Genomic DNA, 25,665 nt, shown 5'->3' with positions numbered 1-25,665 from the left:
TTGTTGAGGTAATAAAACTAGCTCTCAAAGTGCACATAAAACACAAGGAAGTACTGGATTTCACAATTGAACACGCATAACATAGAGCATGGCATGTCAGAACATGTACCAAACTAGGGCACATATGTCCTGTACTAAACCTAACATGCCTTAGGTAATTGAAGCGAACAACACGCACATTACATGGCATGTGAGAAACATGTATGAAACAAGTGTACATAGTTTCTTGGACTAAACCTAACATGCCTTAGGTAATTAAACCGAACAATAAACCTAACATGGATGTGGCACGTGAACATAATAGATTTGTTTTATCTAGTAGTGCGGCTGAAAGTGCATCTAGCCCTTTAGTGAGTTTTGGATGATTGAATGACAACACGATTAAAGGTCTAACATGTTTACTAAGTGTTCGACAGGAAATTGATTATCTCACAGATACTTGATGAAATTGTATAAAGCCAAAAATGATGTATTGTTGTATAAACAATCTAGTTCAAGCATAAGACAACAATGCAAATGGAATTCATGTGAAGGCTTATTTATTGTGGGATTTCAATGATCTATGTGAAAGCAAGCACGATAAAAGTTAATTAATGAGACATGAGGGATTGCATATGGAATGGTCTTATATTTGAAGCTTGCTAAATTGAAAAGAAAAAGACAACAATACAAATGAATGGATGATTCAACACAAGATGTGACTTGATGGCTTGAGATGGTGAAGATAGCAAGGAAAGGCTTCGAGGTACTAAGCAAGGGTGAAGGGCAAGCGACGGCTTGGCGGCCGAAGAACCTAGCTAGGGTGAAGAAGGAAGTACTTGCATTTAGTTGAGGTACTAATCAAGCTGCGACGGTCATATTGTTGTGGAGGATCAAACCTATATTGGACAAAGCATTGGAAGTGACTTGATGCATTTAGAGTTATTCATATTTGATGAATGGAATCAAGTCACGTGCTCAAGATGGCTATGCTCAAGTGAAAAGATCAATATCAACATGATTGGCACCCTCACTTGATGAAGATTGGAAAACACGGCTTTGGTTCAAAGAGATCAACTCAAAAGGTTTAATTTCCTTCTACTTTTAAATTTGAGTTAATAGGAATGCCGTACTATTAAGAGGGATGCAAGTTTAGGTGGTCTGAGGAAGATAGAGTGCTCAAGCATAATAACTAAATCAATAATGAGACACTCTAGCACTTCACGAGCACATAGAATAATTTTCTGTGACTGTCGGTGTCGGAAGTCCTGACGTAAGCCGGAACTCCTGACAGTCGGAAGTCATGACTCTTGCCGGAAGTGCTGACTCTCAGTCACAGCCTGGGTGGTGACTGTGGATGTCGGAAGTCCCAACGTGTGTCGGAACTCCCGACAGTCGGAAGTCCCGACGTGTGTCGGAAGTCCCGACAGTCAGAAGTCCCGACCCAAGCCAGCAGTCCCAGCAGCGATGGTTCTTTTGACTGCTCGCTGTCTGTGCACGTCGGAAGTCCCGACGTTCGCCGGGAGTTCCGACCGTCGGAAGTCCCGACGTTCGCCGGAAGTTCCGACACTGACCTGACCCAAGCCGGGAGTCCCGGCCTCAGCGGTGTTGGCTGTTTGTTTAACTGTGCACGTCGGAAGTTCCGACGTACGTCGGAAGTGATGACCGTCGGAAGTCCCGACGTTTGTCAGAAGTTCCGACACTGACTTGCACACACGGACTTCTGACCTGTTGTGAACAGTGTTTTCTTCATACATCGGAAGTCCCGGGATCTACGTCGGAACTTCCGACGTAGATCTGAATGGTTCGATTTTCACTTGGGGTATAAATACCCCTCTCCTCACTTCTAACCGTTGCCCACTCATTTCATTGCGACAAACACTCGGCCAAACAGCCCCCAAGCATTCTAGGCTCCCCTCTCTTCACTCCCTTACTTCCAACTTTGATTCCCAAAGGGTTTGAGTGATTGGAGAGTGGATTGAGTGAGAAAAACACTTGAAGCAAGCTTAAGCACTTGATTTCTTCGTCAAGCCGGTTTGATTTGCATTTGTTACTCTTGGGGATTTTCCCCTAGCCGGCTAGGCGTCGCCCAAGAGCTTCCATCTTGTGGAAGAGCCTTGGGAAGTTTGTATTACCCTTGTTTTCTAGTGGAGAAACTCAAGTGACCTTTGTGGTATCCTTGAGTGAGGCAAGGAGGTGGAAGAGACTCCGACCTAAGTGGTCACCTCAACAACGAGGACGTAGGAACTCCTTTGTGGGGCTACCGAACCTTGGGATAAATTCTTGTCTCCCGCGTGCTTGTTGTTGTTGTGATTTGCTTGAAATTACTTGTATTTGGTTGTCTCCCTCTCTCTAGCTATTTCTTAGGGTTTGGGACTCGATCTACGGAGTGGTGGCTTATCAACGTCAAGAGAGTAACCCAACACCTTACCTTACCACTAAGAAGTGGGTTTGTAAGTTATCAACATCACAAAGTTCATTTTAGCACTTGTAGTTTATTTCCCGTAAGGGTCGGAAGTGCTGACAGTTTGCGTCGGAAGTTCTGACCCAAACTGTCGGGACTTCTGACACGTCGGAAGTTCTGACCCAAACGTCGAGACTTCCGACATTAACTGACTAGTGCATTTTGATTCAACTCTTTGGTTGCAGCTGTTTGGCTCCCTTGGTTTATCTAGTATATTTTATATACTTTGTGGCTAACTTGTGAGGGGTTGTATTACTTTGATTTGGAGTTTCCATTTTAGAAACTCCTATTACTAATCGTTTCCGCATTTAAAGGTGTTGATTTTTTAGAAACGCCTATTCACCCCCCTCTAGGCGACATCCTAGATCCTTTCAATTGGTATCAGAGCGAGGTTCTCACCCAAAGCTTCACCGCCGTGAGAAAAGGATGTCGACGCCTATCGAGTTGGAGCCGATGCTTCTCCAAAATGATGGTTCAAACTTTCTATCTTGGTCAATTCATGTACTCAATGCTTTTAGAGATATTAGTCCTCTTGTTGAGCATATTGTGTTTGCAAGCATACCTCTTCCTATAGTTGATTGGAGCAACTATAAGAATTTATCAAAAGAGGAAGAGATATGCGTGCAACTAAATGCTCAAGCTATTAATATCATTTTGAGTACATTGAGTGCAGAGGTTCAAGATGAGGCAATATTCAATGGACAACCACCTCCGGAGAGTGCTCATCTCATTTGGACCAAACTCATTGAGTTATATGGAAAATCCAAATGCGATGATGCACTTGAGGTCGAGTCAATGGAAAATATGTCCATTATGTCTTCATGCAGTGAAGAAGCCTCACAAGATCTCAAGAGCGCCGAGCCGGAGCAAGAGGTGCAAGCCGAGGTGACTGCGCTGTCTGCAAGCGCATGCCGGACGTGTCCGGTATCCCTACCAGACGCGTTCGGTATGGCTGAGGCAGCCGGACAGCAGGCAGTCTATGATGATGAGGCTCAAGCCCGGTGGCGGCCAAGTGATGAGTCAACCTCAGTATCTCATGATACTCATCACTTGTGTCTCATGGCCAAGAAAAGCAAGAAGAAGGCTAGCAAGAAAGATCAAGCCAAGGAGATAGCACGAGTAGATGATCAAGAAGAGAGTGATATTGAAATTGAAGATAGCTACACTCTTGATCATCTAAGCTACAAAGACAAGCTCATTCTCATGAAGCTAGTTGAGAAGAATGATGAGCTAGAGGAAGAAAATGAGAAACAAGAGCAATCACTTCAAAATCAAGAAAAGTTTCTCATCTCCAAATTGCAAGAGCTAAAGGCCATAAATGAGAGGTATGAAAAATTATCAGTTGAGCATGCTTTAGTTACTAACTCCTCTTCTAGTGTTTCACAACTAGAGAAGGAAAACTTTGAGCTCAAGGCAAAATTAGATGAACTCTCAAGCAAATATAATGTGCTACAAGCAAACTATGTTCATCTCAAGTGCTCTCATGAAGAATTAGTAGAATCAAGCATCATGCTTGAGGTGGCTCATGAGGTTGTGATTACAACGGTAAAATCATCTCAACCTCCCACTCACACACTCACTTGTACACAATCTCAATTGAATATTTCTTGTGCTAATGAGTGTGCTTCTCAAGCAAGCCAATCTTCGATTGAGCAAAAATTTATAGAAAACATAGAGCTCAAAGAAGAGGTGAAAAGATTAAAGAAAGATGTGATTCGATTGAAGGGTAAGGAGAAAGCACAACCTTCTCAAGATAACTGTGATAACATGGTGAAGAAGCTTGAGAAGGGTTCAAACCTTGCTTCCTCCAAAACCCAACAAAAGAATCACATTTCAAGCAAGGCCAACACAACCAAGAGCAAGAAATATGAAAAAAAGATGTGCTATGGTTGTGGATTGTATGGACATGAGTGGGCTACGTGTCCACATAAGAATTGGGCCGACAAGGTTGAAGCCGCCACTCAAAAGGTTTCAATCAAGGAGGCCAAGCAAGTGAAGAGTGATGGACAAAGCGCTTGTCTCATGAGCAAGAAATTGGGGCATCCTACCAAGAAATGCCCTATATATCAAGAGTCAAGAAAGGAAGCCCAAGTTGCAACAAGAAGATGCTATGGATGCAATGAGATGGGCCACAAGGTTGATGGATGTCCATACAAGCAAAACAAGCATAGAGCAAACAAAGGTCGCATATGCTATGCTTGTGGAAGAAAGGGGCATCTAAGCTATGATTGCCCAAAAGGTAACGTCCCTAAGCCGAACACATTTGTTTATAATAATATGCTTAGGAAGACCTCAAATGGAGTTAGCACTAGCAAGGTGATGTGTTCACCACAAACTAGTACTAAGGCCATTTGGGTGCCTAAGCACTTGTTGACTAACCCAAAAGGACCCAACAAGAGTTGGGTACCAAAATGTGCTTAGGTTGATAATGTAGGTACTTGGTGGTGAGATGAAAGCTTCGGGGTGGTTGAGCAAACAATTTGACAATATTCACTCAATCTATCAATCAATTCTTATCATAATCTCATATATGGTTGACCCAAAGATAAATCAATGACCATATCATTTACTTCATCTCTACCATTAATAACAAGTACCTAAAAACCTTATAGGATAGCCACTTTGTGTTTAGTGCTCAATGGCTCACAAATAAGCATATTTGTGAAATAATTGGAAGTGGCTAATTAGTTTCATTTAATAATTATCATGTTTGTCATGTGATGCTTTTAATGGCTCTCTAGTAGAGCAATGCATTTGTTCAGATGCAGTCATATAAGAAGTACTAGAGCTAAAACGAAGAATCACAAGCAACGCTTCAATTGTTTCTGTCCTGCACCTACCGGACGTGTCCGGTATGTCTACCGGACGTGTCCGGTATGGCAGGAACCAGAGCACTAATTGGGATGCAATTGAGGTTTGATCCATATGATTTCATATATCCTTAATTTGCTCAGAAGCTTGTGATCTATCAAACCTAAGTGGGTTGTGAGTATGTCTCAACGAAATTTAAATATGGCAAATTACTTTGTGTTGGTCAAAATAGAAAATTGACTCCCAAATTCTTAAAAGAATAAAGTGCTTGTTGAAAGTCATTCAAATTACTTGTGGTACTTATTTAGGGGGAGCTCAGTTTCTATTTTGCACCATTGTGGACTAACAAATTTATCTAGTATTATTTGTAGTCCTTTGGATGAAAATTGATTTCATATATGGTATGATTATTTGACAAGTGAGGTCAACATGATGTTGTCATGCCATGTATTATCTCAGTGGTGATATTGTGGGCTCAAGACAAAGGTATGTATTTACATACATGCATTGTAAGTGCATCTAAGGCCCTTTATATGCTAGTGTGTGCATTTGTGTGATATAGGATAGATGTTTTTCAAAATCCCTAACTAGCATGTGTAGGTGGTGTGGTTTTTGAAAATCATGTGGTTTTTGGGTCTTTGTGACCTAGTCATGTCATATTGTGATTATTGCTACCCTTGGTTGATTATTTGCCTAATCACATGTGACATGGTTCTCTCAAGTCCATAAAAATCCCTATGTCCGTCTAAAATCTCTCTCAAGTTTTTGAAAATCATAAATTTGCCAAATATTCGAAAAAGAGAAAATCAATTCTTGGCTAATTCATGTCCCCTAAGTGAGAATCCTAAGCCTATTTCAATTGATGCAAATATTATGCCTAGGAAGGTTTGTTATTGTACCTTATTGGTTAGTATTGCAAAAATTCCGCTATTCATACTAAGGCTATGCCTAAGTATGTTGCGTCTAACATGAGAGGACCCAAACTAGTTTGGGTACCATCGAAAAGTGGATGATCGTTTGTAGGTACTATGGCATTGGAGATTTGATTCAATGAAATTATTATTGTTCATCTTATGTTGAGTCAAGTATTAAAACCTAGTGCAATTCTATCCCAATGCCAAGTCAAAATTGAGTGAAGTCCATATGCTATCAACATACAAGTGTCATATTTAAGTTATGGGAATTTATTGATATATTTGAATGCCTGCAAATAAGTGGAGTTGAAGCTTGCAAAGATGATCATAAGCTATCAAGGTATATCTCTTGTTGATCAAAGTTTATTTGGGTGCATATGAGTTAATTGAATTGGATATATATGCATATGTTGCTTGCTATGAGATGTTTGAATGGATTAAATGCTTAAGTAATCAAGTTTGAAGTTGGTTTGATTGGATATGTTCATAAGATTTCTTCTAGTAAGTGGTTTGAATGGACATATGTCTTGTGAGAGTATTCAAACAAGTTGATTTCAAGTTTGGTTCAATTTGGAGAAAAATAGCTCAATTATTGAAATCTGTCCAATATTGAAAATCTGAGCTAGCAATGATCATTGATATGTTTGAGCAACCAAATCTATTTGTATTGGCTTGAAATTTGGTCTGCATGCTCTACACTTATGGTATTAGTTGCTGTGCAAATTTTATGAGATTTGGATAAGTGATACTTCAGATTTGGAGTAGATCTTGTCAGCTATAGTGCAGCAGTTTTCAGCATGTAGCAGTGTGGAAAGATATGAAATCTGGTAGCAATATAGCAGTCAAAAGAAGCTCAAATTTTTACAGCTACTAGAAGACTTAGTGTGTCATATCTTCACCAAATTTCGTGGTTTTTGGATATGTACTTTGGGAGATATGATTTATTCTTTGAAGAGTACAGAATCTGTTAGGAAAGTGACAATTATTGGATTGATCAAAAGTCACTTAGATTCAAAGGTCCTCAAATTAGAATCATATCTATAAGTGATTGAAGTACCTATGTTTTGGTTTTGGTTTGAGATAGAAGCATGACAAATGATGAGTACAAGACAATTTGTTTGAAGAGTGTATCTGGTACACATTTGGTACTCAAGCTAGAGATCAAGACCAAGATGAAGATGAAGATGGAGTTTAAGTTCTAGTGATAATTGGAGATCTTTTGATAGAAAGAAAAGGACTTAAATAAGTAGAAAGAAAAGGACTTAAAGAAGGATTCAAAGTTATTCATCAAATTAAGTCCAACAATATGGATCAATCAAACAAAATCCTTCAAGTGGATCAAGTGATTTTCTTTCAAGTTATTTCAAGTGAGCATCAAGGATGGTTCTTTGGAGAGAGGTCACTTCACCCTAGGCTTGGATGGCTAAAATCGAAGTGGTAATCTAAAGGAATATTTGAGGTACTTGGTTGAAGAAAATCAAGAGATTGGTCTAGAAAGCAAGCAACACCCAAAAGAGAACAAGTCATGAAATTTCAAGTGGTATTACAAGTGGTGCATCTTTTAGTTCTCTCAAGCAAGCAATGATCAAAGAAGAAGCAAGCCAACCACAACAAGAAGAGTGCACTTGATCATTAGTGATTCTCAATTCATAAGGGTGAAGAATAGGAATTTAAAGAATTGGTATCTATTGGTCTTTACCAAGCTTATAATTGGACTTCATGGTGCTATTGGAGAAATGAATTGAAATCTATATGACTATCTTCCTCTCCAATATAGCAAAGGTATCATTGTATTGTGCATGATCATTTTTCATCCCTTACTAGTATGCGGTTAGTGCATATAGTACATGCTTATAGGATCATGCATTACAAATGAAAATTTTTTAGATTCATAGACTACCACTGTTGCTTGAATGGTTATATAATCTAGTGGTTAGTGTATGAGTTTGTTCATGAGCTAGTAAACCCATGTACTTGATCTATTTTAAATTGCAAACAAGTGTCAAGTACAACCTCTTTAAGATGACAAAGGGGGAGAGGTTAATACAAAGAGGGAGAGATTAGTACAAAGTTTGTACCTTAAGCACCCTTTATGCTTTGTGTGACCCTTTTTGGCGATAGATGACAAAGGGGGAGAGATATGATTAAATCTTAAGGAGGAGAGAGAGATGAAAGCTTAAGGGGAGAGATATGTTTAAAGCTTCAGGAATGCAACCTTGTGTCTAGCTATGAAAGGGAGAGTAGCTATGACAAGGGGAGAGATATGACTTGAGAAATCTTTGTGATGAGTGCTATGTGTGAATTACATGTGTTATATTTATTTTCATAAGGACTATGCATGCTAGAATGAAAATATTTGATGTGATGTCTTTATATTTATTCTTGTGTGATATATCTTGTCATATGCATCACGGTTTCACTTTGTCACACACACTTGCACCCCACGGATGCAATGATTTAAGAGGGGTCTCCTATGTGCTTTAGTATGTGCAAATTGACATTTGAGGTCATTTATGAATTCAATTCATATTGCACACATTAAGGGGGAGCCTCTCATATATCATTGAATCCAAAAGCCTAATTGTTTATATCTTTTTGTAAGCTTTAATCGGGTTGTCATCAATCACCAAAAAGGGGGAGATTGAAAGTGCATCTAGCCCTTTAGTGAGTTTTGGATGATTGAATGACAACACGATTAAAGGTCTAACATGTTTACGAAGTGTTCGACAGGAAATTGATTATCTCACAGATACTTGATGAAATTGTATAAAGCCAAAAATGATGTATTGTTGTATAAACAATCTAGTTCAAGCATAAGACAACAATGCAAATGGAATTCATGTGAAGGCTTATTTATTGTGGGATTTCAATGATCTATGTGAAAGCAAGCACGATAAAAGTTAATTAATGAGACATGAGGGATTGCATATGGAATGGTCTTATATTTGAAGCTTGCTAAATTGAAAAGAAAAAGACAACAATACAAATGAATGGATGATTCAACATAAGATGTGACTTGATGGCTTGAGATGGTGAAGATAGCAAGGAAAGGCTTCGAGGTACTAAGCAAGGGTGAAGGGCAAGCGACGGCTTGGCGGCCGAAGAACCTAGCTAGGGTGAAGAAGGAAGTACTTGCATTTAGTTGAGGTACTAATCAAGCTGCGACGGTCATATTGTTGTGGAGGATCAAACCTATATTGGACAAAGCATTGGAAGTGACTTGATGCATTTAGAGTTATTCATATTTGATGAATGGAATCAAGTCACGTGCTCAAGATGGCTATGCTCAAGTGAAAAGATCAATATCAACATGATTGGCACCCTCACTTGATGAAGATTGGAAAACACGGCTTCGGTTCAAAGAGATCAACTCAAAAGGTTTAATTTCCTTCTACTTTTAAATTTGAGTTAATAGGAATGCCGTACTATTAAGAGGGATGCAAGTTTAGGTGGTCTGAGGAAGATAGAGTGCTCAAGCATAATAACTAAATCAATAATGAGACACTCTAGCACTTCACGAGCACATAGAATAATTTTCTATGACTGTCGGTGTCGGAAGTCCCGACGTAAGCCGGAACTCCCGACAGTCGGAAGTCATGACTCTTGCCGGAAGTGCTGACTCTCAGTCACAGCCTGGGCGGTGACTGTGGACGTCGGAAGTCCCAACGTGTGTCGGAACTCTCGACAGTCGGAAGTCCCGACGTGTGTCGGAAGTCCCGACAGTCAGAAGTCCCGACCCAAGCCAGCAGTCCCAGCAGCGATGGTTCTTTTGACTGCTCGCTGTCTGTGCACGTCGGAAGTCCCGACGTTCGTCGGGAGTTCCGACCGTCGGAAGTCCCGACGTTCGCCGGGAGTTCCGACACTGACCTGACCCAAGCCGGGAGTCCCGGCCTCAGCGGTGTTGGCTGTTTGTTTAACTGTGCACGTCGGAAGTTCCGACGTACGTCGGAAGTGATGACCGTCGGAAGTCCCGACGTTTGTCAGAAGTTCCGACACTGACTTGCACACACGGACTTCTGACCTGTTGTGAACAGTGTTTTCTTCATACGTTGGAAGTCCCAGGATCTACGTCGGAACTTCCGACGTAGATCTGAATGGTTCGATTTTCACTTGGGGTATAAATACCCCTCTCCTCACTTCTAACCGTTGCCCACTCATTTCATTGCGACAAACACTCGGCCAAACAGCCCCCAAGCATTCTAGGCTCCCCTCTCTTCACTCCCTTACTTCCAACTTTGATTCCCAAAGGGTTTGAGTGATTGGAGAGTGGATTGAGTGAGAAAAACACTTGGAGCAAGCTTGAGCACTTGATTTCTTCGTCAAGCCAGTTTGATTTGCATTTGTTACTCTTGGGGATTTTCCCCTAGCCGGCTAGGCGTCGCCCAAGAGCTTCCATCTTGTGGAAGAGCCTTGGGAAGTTTGTATTACCCTTGTTTTCTAGTGGAGAAACTCAAGTGACCTTTGTGGTATCCTTGAGTGAGGCAAGGAGGTGGAAGAGACTCCGACCTAAGTGGTCACCTCAACAACGAGGACATAGGAACTCCTTTGTGGGGCTACCGAACCTCGGGATAAATTCTTGTCTCCCGCGTGCTTGTTGTTGTTGTGATTTGCTTGAAATTACTTGTATTTGGTTGTCTCCCTCTCTCTAGCTATTTCTTAGGGTTTGGGACTCGATCTACGGAGTGGTGGCTTATCAACGTCAAGAGAGTAACCCAACACCTTACCTTACCACTAAGAAGTGGGTTTGTAAGTTATCAACATCACAAAGTTCATTTTAGCACTTGTAGTTCGTTTCCCGTAAGGGTCAGAAGTGCTGACAGTTTGCGTCGGAAGTTCTGACCCAAACTGTCGGGACTTCTGACACGTCGGAAGTTCTGACCCAAACGTCGGGACTTCCGACATTAACTGACTAGTGCATTTTGATTCAACTCTTTGGTTGCAGCTGTTTGGCTCCCTAGGTTTATCTAGTATATTTTATATACTTTGTGGCTAACTTGTGAGGGGTTGTATTACTTTGATTTGGAGTTTCCATTTTGGAAACTCCTATTACTAATCGTTTCCGCATTTAAAGGTGTTGATTTTTTAGAAACGCCTATTCACCCCCCTCTAGGCGACATCCTAGATCCTTTCAGCGGCCACATAGCAAATTGTGTTGCCCCTTCTCCACAGTACCTCCCATTGTTGGAGGTGGAGGTGGCAGGGGATCGTTGTTCTTGTGATTAGGGCAGGTGCAATATGGATCATGGCACAGTCCCTCCTGTGAAACACCACCACTGTTGTTATCGTCGGCTTCATCATCCTTGTAACCGCTGCTAACTTTCCTTTCTAGTTCAAAGATATGGTCTTGCAAGTAATAGATGTACTCTGCGTGCGGATTGATTGGTCTCGGATCAACCCACCTAGTGAAGCCATAGTTGTTTTTGGACTCCGAACACTGCATTTAAAAGATTTGAGTGAACAATGCAGTGAGTATGGCCTATTAGATGCAAAGCATTGGAGAAACAAATTTTAGTAAAGAATGTTAAAACCAATTACCTCTGCTCGCGGACATTTGAAGAAACGACGGCCTCCATCCAAACCCTCCACGAACATCTGCACTAAGCAGTCCTCTCCATGCCTACATTTTGGCCAATCTTCTTTCCGGTCATCGTATCCTCGGAGAGGGCAGTCTTTGGTGAAATCTCTCTTGCTCTTGACCGAAAAATGATACACTAGTTCATCAAAGTCTTCTGGACCTAGAGACCCCTCCCACACAATGGGAGTTCTCTTCTTCCCCCCCCCCCTTTCCTTCCCTCTAGATGACCCTCCAGACATTACTACTCGCACACAACCAGCTACTAGTTTCAAGTGAGTTGCATCGTGTGAATGAAGGTGTATATATAGGCAGCAGTGGAGCGGGAAGCCGTTGTAGTGTGGCTTCAATGGTCCTGAAAAGCCTACTACGTATCACTAAAAAGTCTATTTTGTAGGACACTGTAATGGCCTAGATGCCATCCCCGAAAAGCCTATTTAGAAAACTGAAAAGCCTATTTGAAAACTCATCTGAAAAGGCTAGATTCCTTTGATCAATCAATTCATCTATAAAAGGCGATGTACGATAGGACAATGACATGATAAATCACTGAAAAGGCTACATGCTATCGGTATACTGCACGACTTGACATGTGGCAGAAAATTTTGGTAGAGTTTTTCCTGTTTTTCTATTCAATCCAAACACAAATATCACATTAACATATGTAATCAACAAATATATATGACATTCATCTCAAACAATATACATGAGAAGACTAAAAGTGCATATATGCCACATAATAATAGTCCATAATAATAAGCTAGAACAGTCCATAATAATAGTCCGTACAGTCCATAATAATACATAATAAACGTCCACCACAATCCATGAAAACATCTAACTCAACATCAACCAAAGCCCTCACTGCCTCCTAGACTTACCCTTGCCCTTGTGTCCAAGAGCGTGGGTGCCTGGAGTGTAAGGGTCGGGTGGTCGGCGTCGCCTGGTACCTAGCTGTTGCGTAGGCTGAGTCGAGGGAGCATCCTCTAGCTGAGACGGTCCAAGCTCCTCGTGCCCCTGGTCCATGTCCTCATGGTCATCGTCCTCTTCCTCATCCTTAGTGGCAATGCCTCATGACCCTATAGGTGCGTGGCTAGATGAACCTACGCCACCTCTGGCTACAGAAGGCACATGCACGTCCTGAGCCATGGCTGTCCTGCAACCACAGCGCGCAGAGCACAGCGTAGCCGACGTGCCGGTCTCTGGTGCACAAAAAGTCATGTCAACTAAATGTATTGAACGTGTTAGTAATCTACTGATTGCATATTTATAGAAACTTATGTCAAGGAAGCTACGCGTATCGTCGTCCATCACCCTCGGTGGAAAGCGCTCTATCTCTTCGAACGACACTCTGAGGGTGTTGCCCTACAACAAACTTCAAAGTTATAATTCAATGTTACGCGAATAGATATAGAAAAATAGTGGAAATGACATACCACTCTATCCAAGATGGGTCCTGCATCCACCTGGCGACCAACATGAGTAGAGTGGTCGTACGCCGTGTCCTCGTCCTCGGATGACTCAATGTCCACATAGTCATCTTGTGACCACTGTAGCCTAAGCCTCGGACGAGTTGCTCGGTGGTACCAAGCTTGGTACCGTCTGTACTCACTGTTTGTGTGTGGCTCATCGTTCTCGTCCATGTTTTCGTCGAACGACTCCCACTCTTCAATGTAGGTGTGGTGGTGCAGAGCCCAATCAAAGATCTTCCTGTTTTTCTTACAATCGAGCCTGCAAAACACATACACCAAAGTTAGTGAATATAATATGAGTATAACATACATGTATGGCAAAGTTAAAAATTTTGACAGAGTTTCCTTTGTTTATTGATGCAAACCACACATAATATAACATGACTATATGCATTCCATACACATACAAACATACCAACAATTATTTCATCGATCTCATTTGACATTCATGTGATAATAACAGAAGTGCAAGTCTAGGAGAACGGTTCAATTGAAAGAAGAGAAAACTTACTTGTGCAAGTCAACACCGGTCGACTATGGAGACGGTGGCCATAGCTACCTCGCTCCAAACTGGCATGCAACTCTACGTGGAAGGTGGTACTCAACAGCATAGAAGCAGATAAGAGGACACATCACCCTATAGAGCTTGCTGTCGCTGTCACACACGTTGCTCACCAGAAAAGGAAGTGCCCCCTCGTTCTCGTAAGGCTCCCAAGTCACTTGCAACATGTTCAAACAAGATGTTAGATAGCATAATAAACAATTTATTGAATCCACCATGTGTAATAATTTATACTTACACTAGAGGTCGTGAGCCTATCTAGCTCGTCCGTATACTCTTTGTACGCCCGCTCCATCCTCACATGAGGAACTGTCACCTGGTCCCACTGGTATGCCCACGTTGGCTGTCAACGTGCGTGCTGACCTGGGAACCAGTCACGAGGAGCCAGCACCATGTGACGAGCAACTAGAAGCCATGACCACATCTAGAGCTAGAGTAGGTACACCCACCCACCAAGTGAGGTTGACTGTGAAGACCGCCGACAAGCCTCACAAAGCTAGGGGGGTAAAGGAAAGCCAAAATTGCAGAGCCACAGTTGTAGTAACCCACCTGGTCCCAGTCAGTGAGGCAGTGGATCCACATCCATGACATAGTGTCCCCCGTTTCGTCGGAGAAGAGAATATAGCTGAACAAGTGTAGGATCCACGCCCTGCAGTAGTACTAAACTATCTGGTCGTCTACCCCTAGAGGACACTATGCGAACTCTGCCCGGAGCCAAGAGAGTAAAACACCAGAAGTACGCGCCCCTTGCTCACCCACCTCTTGTCCAAGGAAGGCCTCCACCCGAGCTCTCCAACCCTCTGACCTACACTGCCCTGTCATTGCCCTCCCATGAATGCTCAGACCTAGCATCTTTTGACAGTCCTCTAGCGCGACTGTCATCTCCCCAAACGCCATGTGAAAGCTGTGAGTCTCAGGCCGCCACCTATAATTTTAGCAAAACAAAAATCCAAGTCAAAAAGGTAAGCACATGAACAAATGAATATGAATAGAACCTATGTGTTTAGGAAATACCTATCAACCAGCGAAGTCAAGCCCGCTGAGTTGAACATGGGTAGCCCACGACGAACCTGGAAAGAGATGACATCTAGGCCAGCTCTCGCCAGGTAAGGTGTGTACCTGTCGTCGTACTGTATGTCCAAGAACCCTCCATGGGCTCTAGGACGAAGGAGCGGAAGGTCCTGCATGGAAACAAAAGACAATCAACAAATGTTACTTGGCACACATATGTGCTTATAATTCGAAGTATGTGATATGAAAGTTTAAAATCTTACCTGCCCCGCCGCTATGAGACGTCCGGTGGGTCTCGTCGTACACCGGGTCCAGAAGGTGGAATTGCGCCATCCTACAAAATGAAGATAGTCAGTACATTATAAATTAAATATGCATTGAAACATAAAACAATAAATGTACAAGTAATACGATAGGTATTAAATAATAGAAACAACTACAAGTCCCACCTCACTAATTTGCCAACGGCAACTGCGTGAATTGTGGCCAAGTCTACCACACTTGCCACACTCGTACTGCTCGGGGTCAGTAAGAAATGGGGTCACTCTCCCACATTGCGTTCCACCAGGTATCTGATCCATAACCATCCTGTACCTCATCCTCTTTCTAGAGCCCCGCTTGTCCCAATGGTAAGCTAGATCCACAACGTACTTTGGACCATCATATGGAGGCCACTCTCTAGGGTCCCAAAAAGGCACGAAGTGGGGACTCCATGTTTGGACAAGCATGTCCACACTGAACTCGTGAGGTATCCTGGCCTTGATATCATAGTTGCGATGCCTAGCAACTGCCACAAGATGAGAACATACAAAGTGATACTGCCTTGGTTTACCACAATTGCATGAGAAATGTTGGAGGACTACCACATGAATCCTTTACTCTTGGACCTCTCTGTCAGACGTGGTACCGCCGGTATGCTTCACCTCATATCTCCCCGTGGCGTGGTCAAAACATGTGACCTCATGTGTGCCAGCCCTCTCCTTCGCCTTCTCTAGATGTGCCTGTGGTGTTGGAGCCCAAATCTTACCATCACTCTACAACTGCAATGCATGGGCGTGTCTATCGTTGAACCAGGCAACAATCTTGTAGAAGGTGAATTGCACAATAGCGTTCACAGGCATACCACGAATCCCTAGCAGCAACTTATTGAAAGACTCAGCCATGTTGCTGCACTGAAACTCGTACATCCAACCACCGGCATCATTAGCTCTTGTCCATTTCTCCACATCTCCCATCAAACCTGTCAGCCATTGTCTACCTTCTGCATTTGATGTGGTTCTAACCTCCTCTAACTTCCTCTGGAAGTACCTGTCCTCAAGCTGTCGAGCTGCCTCCTGGAAAAGATCAAAATTATCCTTGACACCATCCTTTCAGAGTAGATTCTCGGCAAGGTGACGAGTACACCAACGATGGTGCAAAGGTGCATACCCCTCTATCTGCTCTTGCACGACATTAAGTATGCCCTAGTGCCTATTAGATATGACGCCCACCTCCCTGTCGGGCCCAACCACATGTATTTGGACTAGCCTCAAGAACCATCCCCAGCTGTCATTGTTCTCCCTCTCAACCAAAGCAAATGCCAAAGGAATAAGCATGTTGTTTGCGTCACACGATATGGCTATGAGAAGTGTGCCACGGTACTTGCCAATCAAGAATGTACCATCAATGGAGAAGACTGGACGGCAGTGCCTAAAGGCCTCGACACACTAAGGGAAGCACTAGAAAGCATGGAAGAATATCTACCTACCATCTTTCCATGCATCTGGTGTAGGGATGTACTCATAATGCATGTCTGTATTCATCGCTTTAATTGCATTAACAAGTACTGGAAGCTGCTCGTAGCCATCTTCCCAGTCCCCATATATCATCTTCTACGCCCGCTGCTTAGCCCTCTAGGCTTTACCATAAGTTATGTCATAACCTCCATGGACCTCATTAACTATTTTGATAATTGTCTTGACCTTCATGTTCGGCTCTCCCTGCAATACTTTCATCAACCGCTTGGCAATGAGGGTAGATGTCAACTATCGATGCTTCGTGTTGAGGTCATGTGAAGCACAAGTATGTGGCCTGACAATTCTTGTGATCTTCCACTTTCCGGAGACCTTCTACTTCCTTGCACAAACCCTCCATGGGCAGTGATCCTTGTCACGCACAACCGTGTAATGCCGCTCCGTATAGGAATGCAGGACCTTGTAAGGTCTCTTGCATATCACTGCAAATGCCTGCAACCACCTCTTCAATGCAGGAAGGTCATTGAAAACCCTCCCCTTCTCAATCTACATGCTAGGACTAGCCTCTATAGCTTCCTGCAGCTCATCATCATGTTCTTCTACAAACGCCTAATCTAAATGAGTAAGATCACTGAACTCATGAACCATAGGATCACGGTGGCCAGGAAAGATATGCCTCAGCATCTCAACATCACTCTCCGTGAGCTCTCCAATGGGATGATCATCGTCAGAATCAACAGCCCTTGCGATCTCATATGGCTCTCAATCATTCATAATTTCAACACTAATGGAGGCATGGATTCCATCTCCAAACTAGACTTGAGCATCAGCAGGAGGAGCGCCCTCATTGTCGGGAACGTCTCCTACAACATAGCCACAAATAGGGGGACATGATGAGAAAAATGGATGAAAAGAAGAGAGTAAGCTACAAAGAAAGAACGATGCCTAATTGACACTTACTCGGATGATTCTGTGTCAAAGGGATCTCCTGAGGAGGATTCGCCACATCATTGGGGCAGATTGGGCATCGGGAATAGTAGGCAGAACCTCTGCATCCACATCACATTCCGGGACGGGAGGGTCAAAGTATGCCTACTCACCCATTGGTGGGGAAACCCCAAGAGGGATGGGATCAACTAGCACCCGATGCACAACCACGTCCAAACTTTGGAACTGGCTCTTCATAGCCGATTTCACATAGTTCTCCCATTGATCTGCACACCCAATTGGGATCATCTTCCTTAGCATGTTGGGAGGGGAACCTAGGTGAAGTACACCCTCGACTACGATGCCATCATCTCCATGGCAATGTACCTCCTCCCGAGCCCTTGCAACCAACTCACTAAATGATGGCTTCTCATTGAATAGCACATGCACCCTTTGCATCTCAATAAACTCAACATATCCATAGCGATCTCGTTCCACAGTGCCTCCATGATATATGCTCACTAGGCTGTCCATCTAAAAGTTCATACACAAATTCAAACACACTAAGTTTGGTCCAAACTAGTTTTCAAAAAATATGTATCTAACTAAATCCTAATTAAATAAACTAACCCTAAGTCTTAATCTTAATCTTAACCTAAGCCTTAATCTTAACCTAACTATCTATATATACATAGATATCTAGCTAAATCTTAATCTTAACAAAATAACTAGTGCGCCAACTACATATGTAACTACACCTATATACCTAACTATATATATATACATACTAGTGAATAATCTACCAAAATCATCACATATACTACTAACTAACAAATAAATACTACCAATTCACTATTTAACATCAATTTAACAATCTAAATCAACAACTAAATTATATCAATTTAACAATCTACATCATTAACTAACTACTGCTACTAACAAAAAATTATGTAACTAATCACACCTTGAAGCGCGGGTGGGACGGCGGCTCGACGACGACGTGCGGTGGCCGGCGGCCGAGTGGCGAGCGGGGACGGCATGGGCGGCCGAGGCACGGTGGGAACGGCCGGGAGCCGCACAAATGGCCGCGTGGGCAGGCGCAAGGTGCCGTGCGCCGACGGTCCTCCTCCGTGGCACGAACGGCCCTCCTCCGCGGCCGGCGACGCGATAGGGCGCGACGGCTTGGGCCGGCGGCCGGCGGCGCGAGCGGCGACAACGAATGGGCGCGGCCGGCCCTGCTCGGGCGGGCAAGCGGCCGCGGTGGCGCGGGGCGCGACCGACCCTGCTCGACGGGTCTGCCGGCGTGCCTCCTCGCCGGTGGACGGCTGGCGCGCCTCCTCGACGACGGACGGGACGGCCGGTGGACGGCCAAGACTAACGGCGGCGGGAGGGGCTGGGCGGGGCGGGGGCGGGGCCGGCGCAGCGCGGGTGCGGCGGGGCAGTGCGGGCGCAAGCACGGCCGGTCCTCCTTCTCCTCCGGCACGAGCGTGGTGGGCAGCTACGGCGGCACGGGCGCAGGCGTGGTGGGCAGCTACGGTGGCGCGGGCGCAGGCGCGGTGGGCAGCCATGGCGGCGCGCGAGGAATGAGAAAGAAAGAGAGAAAGAGAAGAACGGGCCCATATCATTTTACTTGACGCCAAGATGTATGGCGCTAAGGCTTGGCGCTAATGAGACTGGCGCCAAGCGCCCTGCCACGTCAGCGCATGACTCCAGTGGCTTGGCGCCAATGACCCTGGCGCCATGCCATTATATCTTGGCGTCGACGATGATGGCGCCGTCGACGCCAAGAACAGGGTCTATTTTTTGAAATCTTTTCGCTAGGAGCATATTTGAGAGAATCTTTCAAAAAAGGGCAAAAAAACAAAAAAGACGGATTTTCTTGCACATGCTGACATGCACTTAAGCTAGCAAGCTTCCGTGCATTGTGCTCCCTGACGTTGCACATTAACTTTTCATCTCGTATTCCTACGGGATGCAGGCATCGTTGCCCTGCAGGCTATTGCAACTTGCGACACCATCATGGCCCTGATGGCTATCTTGCGATGTCGGCGGCTGCAGACCGCCGCTGTATGTCTTGCATGTTTTTTTTATATATCGCTTTTTCTTTTGCGTTGATAATTCATTCATGGCTATAAGTACTATTTCATGCTTATTTACCGAAAGTTAATTTGCATGGATTGATAGGCAATGGCTTCGATCAACAAGACGGAGTTCAAGGTTCTTGCGCTGAACGGCAATAACTATCAAACCTGGGTGCTCAACTGTGAGTTCCATTTGCAGGCGATGCAGCTGACTACCACGGTCGCCAGGCCTGCTGTGGTGTTCCTGCTCCACCACCCCATGATAAGGCAAAAGCTTGCATCTTCCTGAGGCATCACATCCACGAAGACCTGAAGATGGAGTACCTGGAGGTGAAAGATCCTCTGGTACTATGGACAAAGCTTCAGGAACGCTTTGGCAAGCAGAAGGTAGTGCTTCTCCCACATGCTAGGCGTGATTGGGCACAACTCCGCTTCCTTGACTTCAAGACAGTTGAGGCATATAATATTGTGATTCATCGTATCGTGGCTCAGCTTCGCTTTTGTGGCCAAGTTGTCACTGAACTCGAGATGATTGAGAAAACTCTCCAGACTTTCCACCCCACCAACATGGTACTCCAGCAGTAGTACCGCAACAACAAGTACATGAAGTACTGTGATCTCATCAATGTGTTGCTTGCCGCTGAGGCTCAGAATGAACTCTTGATGAAGAATTTCCAAATGCGCCCATGCCAGTTTCTGTAATAGCAACGGTAAAGGTTCTTTCATAAATAAGGGCCAAAAGTTTCATGGTCACCGGGGGCCAAAAGGGGGAAAGTTTAAGAAGCACGTGAATGGAGGCCAGAAGTCTGATGGCAATGGCAAAGGCCAGAAGTTCAATGGCAATGGCAAAGGCTAGAAGTCCGATGGCAATGGCAAAGGCCAGAAGTTCAATGGCAATGGCAAAGGCAAGTCCCTGAAGGACTCAAAGGACGAGGCAAGTGGTGGGAAACACTCAAATGAGGGTTGTTTCCGCTGTGGATCCCAGAAGCATTGGTCTCGTACTTGCACTACCGACCCACACTTGATTGAGCTATATCAAGAGTGGAAGAAGCATCAAAACCTTGAGGTACACTTCATCCAGGCATGTATATGTGCCGATATCACCACCCAGCGTACAACTATGGGACCTCACCGGAAGTTGGGGATATATGTAGGTTATGACTCTCCGTCCATAATTAAATATTTGTAGCCTAAAACCGAGGATCTGTTTACGGCTCGGTACGCTAATAGCATCTTCGATGAAGAGTATTTTCTGGCATTAGGGGGAGGATTGTACCTTAATAATAAAGAATGCCGAGAAATAGATTGGACTGCAAGCAGCATTCAATCGCTTGATCCACGCACTAAAGATACTGAACTTGAAGTTCGAAGAATAATAAACCTGCAACAATTAGCGAATAATCTACCAGACATGTTTACTGATATAAGAGGAGTGTCAAAATCATATATTCCTGCGGTTAATGCACCGGAGAGAGTGGAGATACCCCTGGAGGGCATGAACTCTACCCAAATCCCCAATCCTAGGAAAGGGGGAGAGATCCAGATGACTCAGCACAAGCAAGCGGGGACGCCCACAAAGGCAAGTTGTTAGAGAAAACGCATTATGCTCCCATTCAGTCGTCCTAGCAGTGATACATCCTGAAGATGAAAGTCCTAGTGCAAATGTGCACACAAATACAAATAATAGCACAAGGACGATGGAACAATCAGGCTCGAGTAATTTGAGAAATCATGACGAGCTGGATGATTCAATTGAAGAAATTGCCACAAATTATGTTGAATATGGAGAACTATATAACAGAAAGAATACATACGTTGACATTAATTTCGTCTCTAAGATCGCAGAAGCGATTAATGAGGATCCTAAACCAAAGTCCATGGCAGAGTGCCGAAAGCGCTCAGATTGGGTCAAATGGAAAGAAGCAATAGAGACGGAATTGTGCTCGCTTTTTAAGAGGCAAGTTTCCGGGCCTGTCGCCCGTATGCCCCCTAAAGTATTCCCTGTAGGATACAAATGGGAGTTTGTTCGAAAGAGAGATGAGAACAATGTGGTGGTGAGATACAAAGCGAGGTTCGTAGCACAAGGGTTCACGCAGAGACCCGGCATAGATTATGATGAAACATATTCTCCAGTTATGAGTGGCATAACGTTCCGATATTTAATATCTATGGTAGTAGGCTTACACTTGAAAATGCAGATGATGGACGTAGTGACCGCATATCTGTATGGGTCGCTAGATTCAAATGTATATATGAAAGTCCCAGACGGACTAAGAATTCTGGATTCTAAAACAAATCGCAACATGTACAGTGTTAAGTTGCAGAGAGCATTGTACGGGCTTAAACAGTCTGGCCGGATGTGGTACAATCGGCTAAATGAGTTCCTCCTGAAGAAGGGTTATGTTAATGATACTGATTCTTCGTGTGTATTTATTAGAAAATCCTAGAAGGGTTTTTGTATTATTTCAGTCTATGCTGATGACTTAAATATCATAGGCAGTAAAGATGATATTGAGGAGGCAAGCACCTACCTCAAGACGGAGTTTGAAATGAAAGACTTGGGTAGAACCAAGTTTTGCTTGGGCCTGCAGATCGAGCATCTCCCTAGAGGAATTTTTGTACACCAATCTACCTACACGAAAAAGGTTTTAGAAAGAATTAATATGCCAAAGGCTCATCCGTGAAAATCCCGATGGTTGTCAGATCACTTGAGGAGGACAAAGACCCGTTTAGACTGAAAAGTGATGATGAAAAGCCTTTAGGGCCCGAAGTTCCCTATTTGAGCGCTATTGGAGCACTGATGTACCTCGCGAATTGCACTAGGCCTGATATTGCATTCGCGGTGAATTTACTAGCTCATCACAGTGCAAACCCGACCAGAAGACATTAGGTAGGCGTTAAGACAATACTTAGATACCTGAATAGCACCCAAGATCTTGGCTTGTATTTTCCGAAGAATCGGGATCTAAGATTGGTTGGCTATGCAGATGCTGGATATCTGTCTGATCCACATAATGCAAGATCTCAAACTGGTTTCGCGTTTCTCTGTGGTGGTACGGCTATATCCTGGAAATCTTACAAACAAACCTTGGTAGCAACGTCTACAAACCACTCAGAGATTATTGCATTATATGAAGCCGCACGTGAATGTTCTTGGCTACGAAGGATGACTAACCATATCCAGAAGTCATATGGTCTTAGTACCGTTGATACCCCCACTATTATCTATGAGGATAATGCAGCGTGTGTTGCACAAATGCAAATGGGCTATATTAAGAATAATATGACTAAGCATATTTCTCCTAAATTTTTCTATACTCACGAACTCCAGAAGTAGGGTGAGGTGAATATCTTGAAAGTCCAATCCTATGACAATGTAGCAGATTTGTTCACTAAGTCTTTACCAGCTACTACATTCAGGAAATGTATTCATGATATTGGTCTAAGACGACTGAGAGACCTGTAGAGTTCAGGGGAGATCGCCCTAGAATTGCCCTAATTACTGGGTCCAGAAGATCCTGAAATTTATAGTTCTGAAGATTATATAATGTCCTGAAGACAATCGTTGTACTCTTTTTCTCATAAATGAGTTTTCCAGAAGTTTCTCATAATGGTTTTTAACGAGGCAACGAGTGGAATACATCTAGCGGCACTATGTACTCTTTCTCCATATTTTTCCCACTGGGTTTTTAGGAGTTTTAATGAGGCATGAGTTGATCGCGGTATTCGCCCAAAGGGGAGTGTTGGGAAACCATAACCCTAACATAATTGTAGGCTCATACCAAATATACCCCTGAAGGGTTAAGACTATATAAAGTAACATGTACCCATCTATAATGAAGAAGAGATACGAGTTCCACGATATTTGCTCTTCTGTGTGTTCATCTGGTGTGCTGTTGGGAAGGGATACGGGAGATCATCTACAACTTACTCACATCTCATCTGCTGCAGGAAGGGAAAGGAATGCAAGGTGCTTCAGAGGATCAAGCACCCAGCTGCCATAGCTGCTAGCAGTGCTAAAGCACAGCGCAGCGCTCTAGGTTTGTTTATTAGCGCGAGTAATACATTAGTGTCATTGTTCAGTGGACATGAACTGAGTTGCAAACCTTGTACAGACCGTGATCGTGTAAACAAACTCTTTTCTATCTTAATATAGAGATGCACAAACCTTTTGCATGATCGAGAAAAAAAGAAAAGCCAAAACATCTTACAATTTGCAATGGAGGGAGTACATATACTTCATCCATTCTAGAATACATTGCATTATGACTCCTACAATTTCTAATGAAATGGAAGACATTCTATATATTGTGTTGGTACTCAGATTTAGCAAAATTGTCTTAAAATTTTTAGAATGCGTTTTATTACAGGACGGGATGGGAATAACTAATCTTGTTACTTTTCTCAAGGAAGCCAAGTTGCCAATCCTAACTTTTTTTTGCATTCCTGTAACAATGCAATGATGCTTTGCTGATTATAGTTTTTTTTAAAAGAAAGTCAATCCTCTCTGTTGCATTACAATGATTAGGTAGATCAGCAACACATACAGTTAATCTAAAAAAATATAATACATACGGTTCTCTTCATTTCTCCTAATATCTTTTTTAAATTTCTGAAGTACTAAGTAGGAAAAAACAAGAAGTCTAGAAGTAAGAGAACCACTCATTGATATTACTTTTATATATGCATTCTTTATTTTCTATCAGTCTGGATACAATTATATGCCCTGCCGCACGTGTACTTCTGGAGCCTCAAAATGCATCCACAGATCGGATCAGCTGATCGGCCTCAGAAATTTCGGTCAGAAATTTAATGGATTTGGATTAAATAATGGCATTTAAGGTGGTTGCGCTGAGCTGAAGAGTTGTCTTGATGAATTGCATCCTTCCAACTGTAGGCAAAGAATTCATCCTTCCAACTTGATGAATTGCATCCTTCTTGTCCTGCAACTCATAAGCATTCGAGTTTAAACTTGTTTGTCTCATATCTTTCACTATACAAACATGCATGTTTCTTATTACTCTTTGAATAAAAAATAATTTCAGAACTACTTCAAATAAGTTCACCCAAATTTGGGCTAGAATCCAGCATAATTACTGCACAAGAGGCCATTAGTATCATTTTGCGAAGCAGACGGAGCACGCTATAAACTGAAGTTCTATGGAAATTAAACTAACTACTACATGGTTGTTCTTGTGAAATTTCTGCATTCCAAACGATGCCATTTTCATTGAAATCAATCCATGATGCTAACAATATTCATGTGTTGCAACTTGATATACATCTCAGGCATACTAGCAACTACCTGAAAACTGCACAAGTGGGAGTATAATACACAGAGCCTACCCTACCTATCTAATCCCCTACCGCGATTAGGTGTCAGGCACCAATGCAGCGAATAAGGGCTTCTCCAGTGGGCTTCCCAGAACCGACTCATGGGCTGACATGGCATGCCATGAGTCGACTCGCAGCCACTGGACTCATCGCTTGTGTCAGGAATCGGTTCAAACAGATGAGCCGACTCATGAAGATTAAAAAAATATTTTCACACAGTGCAAACCAAAGGTCAACCTGCCAACCACCCAACCGTTACCCACAACTAGCCGTTGTTTCATTGATTCACTGCTCTATACTCCCTCCGTATCCTAATTAGCGGTCGTTCCGGAGCCGAGCGCGTTCGCGGCAAAGGATGTCGTCCGCGTCCACGAAGCCTGTTTTGGACGCGATTGCCCCTGGGGCCACGCGGCGCCGCCCGGCCGCACGTCCGCACGCGCCTCCCTCGCGTCTCCTCGACTCGCCTCCCACGCGCGCCGCCGGTCCGCATGCACGCCCCCTCGGGACTCCTGGACTGGCCTCCATTAATCGACACGAACTCGCGCCGGCCGCATGGACGAGTCCAAGCGATTCCAAACGACTGGATGTCTCTACTACACAAAAGCTAACAAGCATTCGGTTTGCAGATACCCGCGAAAGCCGTGGTGACGCCGACCGACGAAACCACACGAATCCACCTCGCCTACGCCTACCACGCCCGGTCGCGGCGTCGTGGGGCGCCTCGCCTGCACGACCCGTCTTCTTTGACCCCGCCGCCCACAGCACGCTCGCCATCAGCACGCTCGCCATGGAGCCCGGCGGCGCG

This window comes from Miscanthus floridulus, chromosome 13 (genome assembly GCF_019320115.1).
Source record: "Miscanthus floridulus cultivar M001 chromosome 13, ASM1932011v1, whole genome shotgun sequence".
NCBI classification, from domain to species: domain Eukaryota; kingdom Viridiplantae; phylum Streptophyta; class Magnoliopsida; order Poales; family Poaceae; genus Miscanthus; species Miscanthus floridulus.
This window is presented reverse-complemented; position numbering follows the sequence as displayed.